The sequence below is a fragment of the Hipposideros armiger genome, unplaced genomic scaffold (assembly GCF_001890085.2).
Source record: "Hipposideros armiger isolate ML-2016 unplaced genomic scaffold, ASM189008v1 scaffold_147, whole genome shotgun sequence".
In the NCBI taxonomy this organism is placed as follows: domain Eukaryota; kingdom Metazoa; phylum Chordata; class Mammalia; order Chiroptera; family Hipposideridae; genus Hipposideros; species Hipposideros armiger.
The window spans coordinates 2098191-2113627 of record NW_017731497.1 but is presented as its reverse complement, the minus strand read 5'-3'; the positions used below and the strand labels follow the sequence as shown (position 1 = coordinate 2113627).

General features: G+C 43.2%; 1 pseudogene across 1 annotated transcript; it reads right to left on the bottom strand.

Moving 5' to 3' along the window:
- Nucleotides 1-1534: 1534 nt before the first annotated feature.
- LOC109387097 (nucleolar protein 16 pseudogene) lies at nucleotides 1535-2466 on the bottom strand (annotated as a pseudogene). The gene has a single exon (XR_002124905.1). The product of XR_002124905.1 is annotated as a nucleolar protein 16 pseudogene (transcript).
- Between the last annotated feature and the right edge of the window lie 12971 nt (nucleotides 2467-15437).

The following is a 15437-nucleotide window of genomic DNA, read 5'->3' as shown; positions in this document are numbered from 1 at the left end:
TTTATATTAAAAAAAAAGCAATCAAGCTTAACACATATCACATTAGATCTTTAAAATGCAGGCTTTTGAAATATAGACTAGAAAAACTAGAGTTGATTCTTGTTATTTGTAGTAGTTATGGTATATAATGTCAGCTCGGACACTGAATGAATACAGGGAAATACAACGTTAGGGTCCTGTGAGCCTCTGGTCACATTTTCATCAACTGATCAATACATAACCTGTTTTATGTGTGTTTCCGTGTAAAGACACATCGATAGATAGTAGGTCGATAGGTAGACAGACAGACGGACAGACAGATGTTGAACTCACGGCCAGTGGCCCTATAACTGGTGCATGAAGGAACCCTAACACATATATTTCCTCCATAAGGCATGGCCCAGCCTCTTGTTTTTAGGAACAGTAGACAGCACTTAGCACTGTACTCGGGCCATTTTAAACAGTGAAATCACCAATAAAAAGCACAAAGATGTGAAAAATGTGGCATTGAATAGGCCATGAGGAGGACACTTGTTTACAGGCTGAGAGCTGGAACAAGAGGCAGAGCATCACCTTGTTTGACCTCAGCTGAGAACTAATGTATCAGGTGACTCAAATTTTTGGCCTCTCTGAACACGTGTGTGTCCAGGAATGACTGTAGAAGTGCCAAGAGTATTGATTTGGAGGTTATAAATAAATTTTACCAAGTAGACAAATTTGCAAATATGCAACCTGAATGAGAATCAACTGTCTTTACTTTTAATAGTTAGAACAAAATTCTCAAAAGATAGATTAACAGCAGAGTAAAAAGATACCTATAAAAAGCTTTGTTGTCTCTAATTCAGTGGTTCTCAAATGGGTAATTTTGCTCCCAGGGGACATCTGGCAATGTCTGGGGACAAATGTTGACTGTCATGATTGGGTCTAGTGGGTCGAGGCCAGGGACACTGGAAAACATAAAACAATGCACAAGATGGCCTCCAACAACAAAGAGTCATTTGGCCCAAAATGTCAACAGTGCCAGGACTGAGAAATCCTGTGCCAACTGACCTACCGTCAGTATTTTTTTTAATGTCTTTTCCTGTACCTTCTTATCAACATACACTTTAATGCCTAAAACAATAAATAATTAAATGTCAAGGATGAAGCATCTCTCATAGTTTATTTCTTGGTGGCCTTTTATTTTCAAACTTAACTAATAAATTTTTATTAAATGCAACTGAAGACACAAAGCTGTCATAAGCTATAATATTTTGAAAAGTATGACTTTTCCAGTCATTTCCACTAAGCTTGTATTGGTGACGGGGTAACTGCAACAATAATGTAAACCAGACAGCCAGTCTGAAATCTAGTTTCTTTTAACACCAGGTAAATAAAAATCATCATTGCAAGTAAAAGTGTAGTCTATCCATAGGATGTTGTCCACAAAATGGAGAACCCAGCTCACTCCCAGAAGGTTTTCGCGTTAAGTCAAGAATTATTGAGAAGGTTTTCATGGTTACCCTGTCTGAGGAAGAAAATGGAAATGCCTTACTAAGTCTTTTTTTTTTTTTAAAGAAGTAAAATAGCCTTGTTTTATTATGTACAGACTGTATTCAAACAAACCACCCACTCTGAAAACAGCAGATTCTGGCTTTTCTTGGAGGCCCCAGAAGAATATAAATTGGAGCCCCTGGGAGTCAGTTCCTTCCCCAGAGAGGGGAGTGAGAGAGAGAAAAACCTTTTGATTCCATGGGGTTTGGCCAGCCTCATCTGTAACCACACACCCCTCCTTGCCTTACATCCTGACTCCAGCTTCTCAGGTCCAGGGGGAGGCCTCAGCCTGGCAGATGTAAACCAGTCACTCGATCTCCATCTTAGTCTTCTGCAAAGATTCAACAAAGGCTTGCCACTCCGCTGGGTAAAAACGCTTATAGACATTGATCTTATTCCGAATCTGTTTCGGGGTATCTTGATAGTAATTCCTCTCATCTCGGGCCATAGCCTTATAGTCTTCCCCGTGGTTCTCCACCATGTAGCATACATGGTCTATGAGGTCCCGAGACAGCGTATTTCCTTTCTTTTCTGGGAGGCTGGCTTCTACCTCCAAGTCATTCAGCACATAGGGCTTCCGCACAATCTCCTGAGGCCTTCCCTCTAGGTCCACCTCCATGGCCTTCACCTTTCTTTTACGGAGGGGCACCGCCTTGTTGGGGTCCATAGCCAGCCCCATCTCGGCCAGGTTCTGCCGTACAGATTTGGCGTGGTCCTAGGCATGTCGGATGTGGGAGCAGTCCATCCGCGGCACTGCCTTCCGTCTAGCATTCCGGTTAAGACGCTTCCGGTTAACATTGTAACCGAACTTCTGCCTCCTGGTCTTCCCCTTGGCCTTGGGCATCGCGCTGACCACAACACTGGCTACTCACTCGACTTGTCGTGCCTTACTAAGTCTTAATGATTCTATGAAATGAGGCGCAATTTAAGTGGCCCCCCAATATCCTTAATGGCATAAATGGTGTATACCACTGCCCCCATGCTTTTATTTACATTTTAATATTATACACATTTATTATATAATATTAAATATATTATTATTATTATATATGAGGAACTATATATGGAGAATTATGTAATATATAATATTAAATATATTAAATATTATACACATTTATTCAGTCTTAAATCAATCAGATTTTTAAATGAATCAAGCAAATTCTAGAGTGGCCCTCAAGGTTACTAAAGGGCATTCCCAAATCACAGTGCTAACATAACAAGGATAAATAATGTCCAACTGGGAGGCAGACTAGTAGACTAAGAACTGCCCTTGGAGTTTTGAACCTGAACTCTCCCAGCCGCATGAGTTTAGAGCCAAGTGATTATTCCAACAGTCTCATTCTGTAAAGATTTTTTTAGCTCCACTGTGCAAAACTAAGGCTAAGATAGTCCTTCCTGTTCTAAGTATGTGCTGCTGCCAGATGCCTTCAACTTTCCACAGGGTCCTGTTGACCACTCAGTCCTAGAAACTCTCCAGCCTTCTGCAGCCTCTCTGATCCTCTTAGGCTTTTGCTCTTCCCCTACTCCAGGCTGCATTTGCAACCCTGCACCCACATGCTGCACTCCAGGCCAGTACTCATTAGACCACTTCGCTAAGAACCACCCAAGGAGTTAGAGATTAAAATGGGATTCCCATACCACGTTTCCCAGCCTACTGACTGGGAATCTGCATTTCCATTTCACCTCCCAGTTATTTAGGAACTGTAGCCTGAGCCACAGAATACCATCTGTATTCTCCTAATACGTAATAGGAAATGTAATCTGCTAATGCCTCCAATTTAGAGAAATGCCTCTTCTCTAAACTTCCATAATACGCTACATATAATATCCATCACATAGAATCACAATTGTGGATTGTATTAGCTTTCTGAAGCCAGACTGGGAGCCCAAGGGTAGGGACCATGTGCGATTTCGGGGTTCATCCCCAGAGGCCAGCACAGTTCCTTGCACATAGTAGGTGCTAATCTGTTGAAAAACAGATGGATGGATATCCTGCTTCTGAATGGCATTACTAAACTTCAGTAGTACTACATAATTTTTGATTAATGGTAATGCAAACCAATAGAAGACCCAATTGAATAACCCCCAACAGAGGAATCCTAAGTGAGTGAGGGATGGCTCTCAGAACACTCCACAGGAAGGAAGAGAGATAGTCCTTCAGAGCCATTCAAGTTTGGCATGATATGAGGTCTCAAAAACGGTCAGCCAATTGACGAAGCATATGCAGTCCTATGAAGGAGCAAAAACAGATGATGAGGATAAGAAGGAAAATTGGTAACCAAATAATTTTTCTGGGCATGAGAAGATTATGGTTAAGGTAAAAGTTAAACATTCCCAATATCAAGGACCAATACAAATGCTATAATCACCCCCAAGTGGATTGCCTATAGGCTAACGTCTAGAATCACTCGAGATAATTTACTGTAGGATTCAAAGCTGCACATAACTCAAAGCTAAAATGGACATTTTTTCCTTGTTAATCCATCCTCTACCCTCCTATTCCTTTTCACCTTTCTAGATTTTCCTTCAGGAAATCACTATATAGTAGCCACAGGATTTGGCTGGTGTTGACCCCAACTAAGCTCCAGAGGTTGACCCTTACTGGCATAAGCCAATCAGCACAATCTCACCCCCATTCTGACTAACCGTGGGATGATCAGGCCTAAGCCCATGACTGCCATGATGGTTAAAAGTGGTCCAGCTCAGGTCTTTCGTTTGATGGCTATGAATGTGAACAAAGAAGATGTAGCCTTGGTTGCTGCTGGCCGCCATCTTGTGAACATGAAGAAATCAAGAGGCAGGAAAACAGACCCTAGAGAGCCCCATTTGCAACTTGAAAAATGGGCCTTTTTTTTGTTTTTTTTCGTTATTGAGCCAATGTGTTACCCTTACTGTTTAAGCTAACTTGGGTTTTCCATTATCCAAAGCATCAGGATGCATGCCTACTCCTTCCTTTTAAGATGGTCTTTCCCTTTGCTTTTAGTACATATATCCACTGTTCAGAGAGTCTGTACATTGTCCCCCAACACACTTCATCCATTGCCACCTCCACACTGTGTGTGTCATTCCCCTGCCTAAAATGCTCTCCCCTTGTTTTCTCTGTTATTCATATTCTGTCTGGTCTTCTAGACTCAGGCTGGAGTCCTAATCCCTCTAAGGGCAGACATCCAGGACCACAGATTTCTCATTTCCTCTGAGCTCTGTCTAGAGTAAATTATCGATAATAGTTGTCATCTATATCCCAGCGTGTACTTTTAATTATCCTTTCACAGACGTATTCTCAAACTGGAATGCAAGCTCTCTGTACTTCCGCAACCCCTTATAAATGGCCCCGTGAACAATGTCGCTGTGATTGGCGACAGTCCAATAAATCCTCTTTAGGCAAATTCAATGTGTGATTTAAACCCCCTGATCACTGCCAGTCATACCCTCTGAATTCACATAGCAATGTAGAGAATAGAAAGGAGTTTCAGATAAAACATATTTCAACATACACAGTTGGCCATGGTCCTGTCACATTTCGCAACCAGACTGGCAGTAACAGCTGGATGAAGATCAGAAATGTATCAGGCTGCCTTCCCGTCTGCAGATCACTGAAGTCCTTCCAATAAGGATGCAGACTAACTCCGTGCATTCTAAAAAGTCAAGTCCCATATCTTTCAAACATCTGTATAAAATCATCCTGGGGCAAACGCCAGAATGGAAGACATGAAAGCACAGCCCAATGTATCTACAGAACAGAAGGCTCCGATCACCTCCAAGCCTCTTACATTCCTTTTCATGCACGTTGCTCCAGGTCCCATTAGAGCATTCTGGGGATGCATCTTTAAGATTTAAATGAGGGACATGAAATAAACAGGTTCAGATTCATTTCCATCACAGAGAAGGTCAGGAAATAATGAGCAAGTTGAGGAATGATGTCAGGAAACGGTACCATCTCCACTGAAGATGACGACAAGAACAGGAGAAAAAGGGAAAGTGTGTAGGGTGTGTGTATGTGTCTCCATACGCAAGCAGCAAAATGCCAATAGAGCCACAGAATAGATTTAGCCTGGCCATTCAAGATCCAACCCTTTCGTATGTGGCCTGACAGGTCGGCTACCTGCACAAAGATTTTGATGTCCCAGGAGGGTGTCTATATTAGTAGCATTTGACATGTTTTTCAAGAGGTTATAGAAATGAAAGGGCTACCTGACAATACTTAGAACACCATGATAAATTACATATAAAGCATTACCTTACAAATATGTATGCACTTAGAATGACTAAGAGCTTATCAACAGTTATTCTTCCCCTCATAGAGTTCAGTAGTTTCTTTGATAAATGGCCAGATTCATCCTTTCAATACTGCTTCTTTAGCCTATTTTTTCTCTGATTAACACTGTCTTCTTCCTGGGTCCTAAATAGGTTCAGATTGTCTGCAGGGACTGGTAAACAAACTGCAATATCACAGTAAGGGCTTGTCAACTGAAATGCTGCATGTCTTCTCATGGTCTCTGCATGTCACGTTACCAAGAGGAATTTCATTCTCTTGTTTGCTCTAGTCTATAAATGTTCTCAAGCTTCAGCTTTATTGTTAGCCATGTGGCTGCTGGACATAGTTCTCAAAGCATTCCATGCTCTAAGGTCCTCTGCCTTGGCCTGCTGGCCAGAGACCAACCTGGTTTTGCCATTCCATCCACACTGGCCATGGTGCCAAGATGGCCTCACCAGCAGCTCAGACTCTCACACTGGCTCTGCATGCCAAGAGGGGCCCTCTATCCTGTCCTAGTGACCGCACAGAAAGAGCAAACCTTAGAGGACAAAGTGATGCTAGGAAGACTGTCCCTTGAGAAGCCAGTTCAGAGCACCACCTCCCTTTCTGCTTCTCCTTTCAAGCACATCTCACTAGTTCACAACTATGGGGCAAGAAGTGAAATAAACAAAATTAATATGGCAAAAGCAGAGGGTTGAATCCAAACAGCTGCAGTTCCATGAGGGGGAAAACCAACCAACCACTCCCACAAAATCTGTACATCCTTTTAAATTCACTCCATGAATCCAACAGAGGCAGATCGGTGCCCTGGCTCACCTGTCTGGCTCCAAGGGGGGAGCCCCAGCAAGAATCTATTTCAACAAAGCCACGTGGCTTGCTGCTGTTCCTTCTCTTTGTCACCAACAGGTCAGAAAGGAGCCTCCTTCAGAGGTGGTAATGATTGACATCAGTGCCTACCTCCCTCAGCACGCTGTCTGCCAGGCAGACCAGCCACATCTCAAATGAGAGGACCTGCTCTTCCCCAAGAAGAAGAAATGGCTATTTCCTCTTCATCAAGTTTCCAGTCTTCCAGAATGTTCTGGCCCCGCCTAATGCCCTGCATATCTGGCTCTACTGCTTCACAGAACAGGAATACAGAAAGGATAAATAATCCAAAGACCTGGAATTCGCAGAGATAGCCAAGTCCTCCCTGGATGCTCTTTCCAAAGCATGTTGAAATAACTGCCAGGATCAGTCTAGGGCACCAACCTCCTCAGCTTCGAGCTGACACTCTGGGTACCCACTCAACAAATATTTACTGAGTGCCCAATCAGACCGAGGCACCGCCAAGCCACACCAGGCAGGTTAGGGTTCTGAAGTGATTAAGTTTCACCAGTGCACACAGAGCAATATGGATTTCAGGCCTCTGTCTAGGAGCAGGGAACAATTGTTCCTTATTGATTTACTTGACTATAAAAAGGATATGCAAATTTCCAAAGATTTTCCAACTCTGCTATGCCTGGAACTCTGCCAGAAAACTCAGGAAAGAACACATCTACACACACACACACACACACACACACACACACACACACGACGCAAATGTAGGGTTAAAAAGAGGTTGCCTCACTTGGAATATTTTTTACACTGTTAACATACCACTCCCCGCCCCCTCTTTGCTCTTCCCTTCCTTCTTCTTCCACAGGAGAATGTGAGCTCCCCCCGGGCCCCCAGCACCTTATTATTGCAACAAAGCAGTCTATGGAAGAGCAAAGAAATGTACTGTTCTTCACATCTCCCCTCCCCCCTCAATTTTCCTATACACATACGTCAATAAAAGAAAAACTTGAATGCACATAGTGAACTGTTCCCTGAGGTCATCCCCAAATCTCCACTGACTAAGTGCAGATCCAGGGCTATTAATGCAATGGCTGTGCAGCCACTGACAAGCAACAAGAAAAAAACAATAAAGTTAACTTACCATAAAGCCATTTCTTTACTTCCATTACGTCTTGCCCTGGAAACATCACACTGTGATATATTTGGGTAACTTCACTTACTTGCTTTTAAAAGGTTTTTCTCCCCAAAAGAATAGATGATCAGAAGGTGGTAGAAGGAGAGAAGAGCACGTGTTTTTAAGATGGCTCGATGGTGGAACAGGTGCTCCAGGGAATGGAAGTGTCCCGAAGCCGATCAGAGCCTGGAATCTTTGTAAGGCACTGGAATTCAGACTTGTCATTTTCAGGAAAATGTGGCCCTTCCTGTCCATATGTTGCATGTTTTTTTCCCAGGTATCTGTGGTGACAAGCTGTTCTAGGAATACACGATAAGGCCCATACCTTCCTTTCTGGTTATCATTGCTTAGAATCCTTTGGAATGACCTATGAAAAAAAGATGGCTGCAGACACAGATGCTCCACAGGCGGCAGAGACCACAAGGGCTGGGATCCCAGAGAAAGGGGGGAAATGTGCTCAAGGAGCGGGGGCTGCTGGGGAAGAGGCACCACACTGGGCCTGGACCACCCAGTGCACACCTTTACAGGGAAGAAACTGCCACCGTATTTTTAAAAGGCCTAGAGAAACAAGAATTGCTTTCTCAATTTTCAAATATAAGGTAGTATTAACTATAGTCACCACAGGGTATATTAGATCCCTAATGCTGACGTCTTACAACTGAAAGTTTGTACCTTTTGACTAACATCTTCCCATTTCCCTCAGCCCCTGGCAACCAGCACTCTACTCTCTATTTCGGTGAGTTCAGCTTTTTCAGATTCCACATATAAGTGAGATCATACAGCATTTGTCTTTTGCTGGCTTATTTCACTTAGCATAATGCCTGCAGTGTCCATCTATCCATGTTGTCACAAATGGCAGGATTTCCTTCTTTGTCGTGGCAGAATAGCATTCCATTTTATATACATATACTACATCCTCTTTATCCGCTCACCAAGGAACATTTTAAAGGAATTTGAAATCTGGATTATTTAACATATGGAAGAGCAGTTTCAAGTGGGGATTAACCAACTCAAAGAACACCCATAATTACTATATAGAAGACTATAGGTAACTTCTCTTATGGCTTTCTGAGAGAGAAGGAGTGTAAAGGGAACTGACAGACTCCTCATTACATTTGAGAACGCTGGGGCTTGGAAGGACAGCAGAGACATGGAAGTAGGTCCCTAATACCAACAAGAATCTGGACCAAACCATACTTGAAGCACACCCCATGGCTGGATGTCTCAGTCACGAGAACCACTCACTTCCCTTTATTGCTTAAATGGGGTAGGCTTTCTTTAGCTTACAACCAAAAGAATCCTAGTATATACAAGGTGTGTGATATTAGAAAAGTAAAAATGGAGATGACACTTATTTCAAAAGGATAGCTTACAAATCACAGAGGAACAAGAAAGGACCTAGCACATTGTCGGGCACATTTAACAAGTCTTAAACATTCTTTGCTTCTTATGAAAGGATTCACCACATAGTTCCTTTAAATAGTCTTTTCACCTAGTCAACAAATTGTGTACAAATAATCCACAACTTAGGAAAGCATCTGGAACACCAGCAGAAAAGGCATAAAAGGGTTGAAAGTCACTGATAATGGAGGCTTCATACAAAATGGAAACAAACATCCTGGAAGTTAGAATAAATATCTGATAACATCAACAGGCACCCAGAGTCACAGACTTTACTACTGTACATACACGACACATTTAAATAAAAATAAGGTGCGACTGAGACCTAAGTTTTACAAAACATTTCAAGAAGCCATCCATTGCATAAAGGGGGGTATTATCAATGGCGCTGACTCTGGCTCACTCTCTTCCCATCTCAGCCCCCTCCCCACCCCATACGCAAGGGGTACCTGGGCAATAAGGTTCCATTCAAGTGCGTTGACCTCGGGGTAGGGCCTAGGACAGAGAGGTGGTCAGTCAAGGTGGTTCCCTGGGCAAATGAACGAGAGAAAAGAAGAGATACAGGCTTCTCCTTGCAACTACCATCCAGGATCTAAACCAGAAAAGCTGGATTGTCCAAAATCCATAGGGCAAATTCCAGGCCGGAAACAGAAGAAAGGGCCAAGAAAGTCAAGAGCAAGAAATAACCGACGGGGGAAGAAAAGTGAAATGTGGCCAAGACAGTAGCCAGTAATAGCCACAGTCAATACTTACCAAACAGAGCACCGTGCGAGCTCTTCACTTGTGTCAGCTCTCACATAATTCTCATAAAAACCTGTGAAGCTACTGTTCTCTCCCGTTTTTAAAGTTATTATGGGAAATTTTAAACATACACAAAAGTAGAGAGAATAGTTCAAGGAAACCACATTGTCCATAACAGAGCTACAAAAAAAAAAAACTCTCCAGGGCGACCCTCCCTGCTACCCACTTCTCACCACTGCCCATCATCAGCAATGACCGCGAAGTGCAAGCAAGTCAAGTCAGCAACCGGGGCACAAACTCAAGTCAACCTCTTCATTTTGACTTCACAAGCGTATAGCCTGGTTCCAAAAGCATGTAAATCTCCCTTCGACAGGGTAGGAACAGCGTTCTTCTCTATTCTGGCATCACCAGTGACTGCTGCCAACATTGATGGGATAGCACAGCTCAGTTGCCACATTAAAAAATTTGGGGAAGCCCTATTCCCTACCCCCCTCCCGCCCCCCATAAATTCCATTAGGAACACACAACTGTATCTTGGCACTGTTACTGCCTAAACTCCTTGGTGAATTTCCCCAAGAGCGTGTTAATTTTGCCTTTCCAACTAGATCATGCATTGTGACCTGTAAATTCATTGCCTAAATCCCTGTAATACCATATCCAAACTGCTGCCCCCCGCCCCCCAGGCGGAAAGACCTGCCCTGTTCTGGCACTTCCTTATTCTCAAACCTGTCACCACTCTTAATGCCCAACAACAACGACCATCTTGGAGTTCCAGAGGCAGCTCCTGGCCTTCTGCAAGGATTTTCTCACCCCCTATCCTTTGTCTGAAACGTCTTTGCTCCTCAACACCACAGACTGGGTTCCCAACAGCCTGGCTATGGCTAACATTCCTTTCCTTACCTCCTTCAGAAAGCTTTTTGTGATAACCTATCCCTCCCCAAAACCTCTGGGGACCACACCTCTGTATTCCCATAATGCCTTGCATACCTCTCTCCCTCCCTACCTCCCCTCCCTCATCACCATGCCCACCACATCATTCTATAGTAATTGGTTCTTAGGTCTCCCCACTCCTAATTTTATCAAATGCTCCTTAAAGGCAGGGGGGAATCTTTACTCATTTTTTTAGTAGTTTCTGGGTTTTGTTGTTGTTTTGTTTTGTTTTTAATGTTTAATGGAAACCCGGGACAAAATATTGAGTTCATTTGGATTGAGTGAACTTGGGAAAGAGTATTTATCCATATCTTCACAATAAGTAGCAGGAGGTTTTGTCGTTAAGTCAAAATACTCTTTTGCTCATGTAGTCTCCAGGGCCTAACAGAGGGCCTGCAGATAATGTTTTATTGAACAAAATAAGCCAATTAAAGAGTAAGACGATGGCCAGATGAATAGCAAGGAGCATACCTTAAACTTTAAATCTCTGTGGAATGCTTCATGGCTAGTAGATGCTTAGATGTCCAACTGATCCACAGAGGAAATGAGCACCCTTGGATTAACCGCCCACCATGCACTGAAGCTCCCTCCCTCCAGCTCCACAGGTGCCCACACGTCCTAGTGCTCAGGTATTTGATAGACAAGCCTGTGCTCACCCTGCTTGCGCCCTTCATGGTGATGATGACTCTAATCACATCTTCTGTCAGGCCTCTGTCTGAAACTGACCGCAGCCTCCTCATCTCTCAAGCATCCTCCTCCCACTGAGGGTACACTAGCATCCTGATCACGTGAGCAGTCCTTTTCTGGACCTGAACCCACTTGGCAATAGATGTGTAGAAATGCCACCGTCACCACCATGAGAACTATTCAAAGCACAATGGGTCGAGGTGCCTACCAAAACCGTCCACCATCCAATCTTAATACACACATCATATAACAGGACAGCCCTCTCCACGCCCAACATCCTACACACACATATAAAAACAAAAATGCTTCTGAGAAAGTGTGTCTCCTATCAGTACTGCCTGGGGATTTGACTAAGGTGTGGGGAAGTGGGGGGCATCAAGGAGAGAAGTGTCCAATCTTTCTCTGCAGCTAAGCTATGGTTTCTGCTTTGAGGTTAACCTTAAAACTTAGATGCCACTGGTAGTCTCTCTTTGCAGACCACAACTGAATCACCCTAAATCCCCCACCAGAAGTAAGCTACAGGATAGTGTACTTTAAGGTCTATTGTGACTTTATGTTCTGCTGAAGAATAAAGATATTTCATTATGGTAATCGGCAGGTTATAAAGCACTCATGCTCTCTTCAGACTAAATCAAATCAGATATATCTTTCCCCAGATTTTTGTTTTAAAGCACTCCATTTGTTCTTAGACCTTGTAACAATTTTTCAGAGTGACAGTCCTAGGTTTATTGACTCAAAAACGGCCTAAATCTCTCAAGTGGGGATATTTTTCTTCACATAGAAAGAGGTTAGAAGGGAGATTTAACCTTCTAATTTACAGAAAGAACTGATCTCTTTTTGCCTCATAGAAAGTGCACATGGAACCTCATGGATGTAAAACGCAAACGAAGACCCCACATCTAAAACCAAAGAGGAAGACCATACACAAGGGACAGAATTTGCTTTGATCAGTACATGTCCCTGAAAAAAACCTCTCCATTCCAAAACTCGAAAATAATTTATTCATCTGATACACCTCGGTTTCAGGCCTCACTTCTGAGGCCTCAGACAAATGCAGAACCTTGATGCTAACAATACTTTGCTGCAGTCCTGTGAGAATTAGGGCTAATGGGGTACAAGCGCTCCTACGTGCTCAATACAAATGGGCCATTAATCACTATGTTATCCTTAAACTTTGATAAAAGAATAGAGCTGGCATTAGAATAGTAAAAACAAAGAAAAGGTGTGTTCTTCAAGGCTTAGGGGGAGGAGAGTTTTTGGAATGAGAGAAAATGGTTAAGACATGGAGGAGCCTCCCCAGTACCATAAAAAGGAAAGGGCACCCCGATTCAGTGTCTGAACTGAACCCTGAAGACCAAAAACTCCACAGAGTAGAGGAGCCGGGCAATCAAGTAGTCTTGACTGTGATAGCATTATCACTTTAAAACTATACTTTGTACCCTTCTTATCATCATCCAGCCTCATGGATGAATCTAACCACTGGGTAAACCATGGAAGACTATGGGCTAAGAGTAAGAACTAGCTGAGGGACTGAGCACGTAATGACCTGTTCCTTTGAGGCTCAGTTTCCTTATCCATAAGATGGGCTTGTTCTAAGCATCCAATGAGAATCTTGTTTAGAGCACTTTTAGAAACCTCACATAAGCCTGGTATCACTCCACTTTCCAGAGCAGAGCTCCTCCAAGTAAACTGTTTCAGCTTCGGGACTAAATAAGCACTGCCGGAAGATGAGCCCCCAACCCCTGAACATCAAGGAGCTTTAGTCCTAGAGGTGAAGGTGTACAATGAATGCTACTTATTTAGAAAACCCTGCTGTAAAATTATAATTATAGCATCTATTCTTGGAAACAGATAAGTCAGGAAAGCATTCCACTGACTTTACAAAGCCCCGGCAGAGAGCATCCATCCATCGCTTCCCTCACTCCCACAATAAATGCACAAATGAGCTTGGGACGTCACAGAGACAACCTCCCAAACCGCTGCTGTACAGACTATGCCATTACCATCTGTATGATTACCACGCTGCTCACATGGCCCAGAGAGGAAAGAAAGAAAAATGTTATATAGATCAACAGTATTTCACCGCAAGCAGGCAAAAATTCAAAATTTATGAACAATATTTAACCATCCTAGATAATAAATAAGCCATTTTCCTTGACTCGTTCTTTTCAAAAATGCATCCAAGTTGGTGTCACAGAAAAAGAAATATCAGAAGCACCTATGGCTGAGAAAAGGGATATCAGACTTGACAAGAACCATGACCTTTGACCTGGAGGTACTTCATGGGAGAACGAAATAATTAGTTCTCAGGCCTGGCTGCCCATGAGTTAACATCTGGGCAGCTCAGAAAAGCCGAATGCCTGGGCTCCACGTTAGAGAATTCTGGTTCAACTGGTCTGGGGTATAGCCTGGGCATTTGTAGTTATAAATGCTCCCTAACCTGCCAACCACTGCAGAGCAAGTAAGCGCTAGGAAACAGTTTCGAAATTTACACTTATTTTAAGAGACAGGATTTCAGATAGTAGCAGCAATAACAACAACACAACAGTAATAATAAGTGCCAAGTGAAGGAAGGCCATGTGTTTCAGTTTTACATTTTAAGGAGGAAAACTCCAAAAGCGTATTTATGAAAACCAAATGCTAGGAGCATTGAGTGTGGTGATTTCATAACTTGACGCATTTGTCAAAACCTATACATAACACACACAAAAGAGTTATTACGTGGAAATTAAAAATAAATTTAAAACATACAGAGAAAAAAAATCAAGTGATATATTCACTTAATCCACTAATTCTCAATCTTCGCTGAAATACTAGAATTACCCAGGGAGCTTTTAAAAATCCTGCTGCCCAGGCTGCACCCGAGATTAATGACATCAGAATATCCAGAGGGACCTGGGCATCAGCAGTTTTAAAAGCCCTGCAGGTAACTCCAGTGGGTAGCCATGTCTCCTGATTCCCCACAGAACAGCAAGAGGACTACAGGCAAAAGTGACCTTACACATAGCCACAGAAATGTGGCTCCAAACTGGTGAAATCACATCTACACCTACCTTCCACCCACCTAGGGAAGTTCATGGCCATCTACCCAAGCTCCCAAATACCTTTCTTTTTTCTATCAACTTTCATTTGGTTTTAAGATACTGGCATGACTCACAAGCCAAACAAGAGAGGTACCTTGGTACCCACCAGTGGCATACTAAACAGCCTCAAAGCCTGTTGACAAGTTTTAAAGGCAGTGCAGGTTATTCCACTCAATCATACTGTTCCCATCATACAAAGAAAGCCGAGCCTCGATAAGGTATCGCATGAACAAAGGCACACAGGTAGCAGCACAGCTGACGTGGCAGAGCCAGGCTTTACATCCCATGCTACTCAAAGTGAGGTTCCTGGACCTCCCTCCTGGGAGCTGGTTGGAAATGCTGACCCTCTGGCCTCGGCCTGGACCTCCTAAATCAGAATCTGCATTTTAATCCTTGGTGATTGATGTCCACATTGGCATCTAAAGCACTGTACACATTACCCCAAAGTCAAGCGGCCCAGCTCTCACTGGTTAAGACAAACAGAAAACATCCTTGGTTCATGCCACAAGCCAACAGCAGTTAATCACCTGAGCCTTGAAGCCACTAAAGTGGGGTGCTTGTCACATCATCAGCTCACAGTAATTCACAGGATCTTTCCAACAGCTCCCCACAGGTTGTTGGAACTTCTCTCCCTGGGCAGAGTGCCAGCGAAGCCTCTAGGCCTGGTGCTAACATCTGCAAACCCCCATAAAGACATATAAATGTCATGATTCAAGTCCTCTGGCATAACCCACAGAGGTTAAGCCTGTTTGTTAAATAGCCAATAAAGTGAAAAGAAAAATACTATTAGCTGCTTTTTGTTCTGAGAATAATCGTCTTGGTCTCTCCCTCTCTC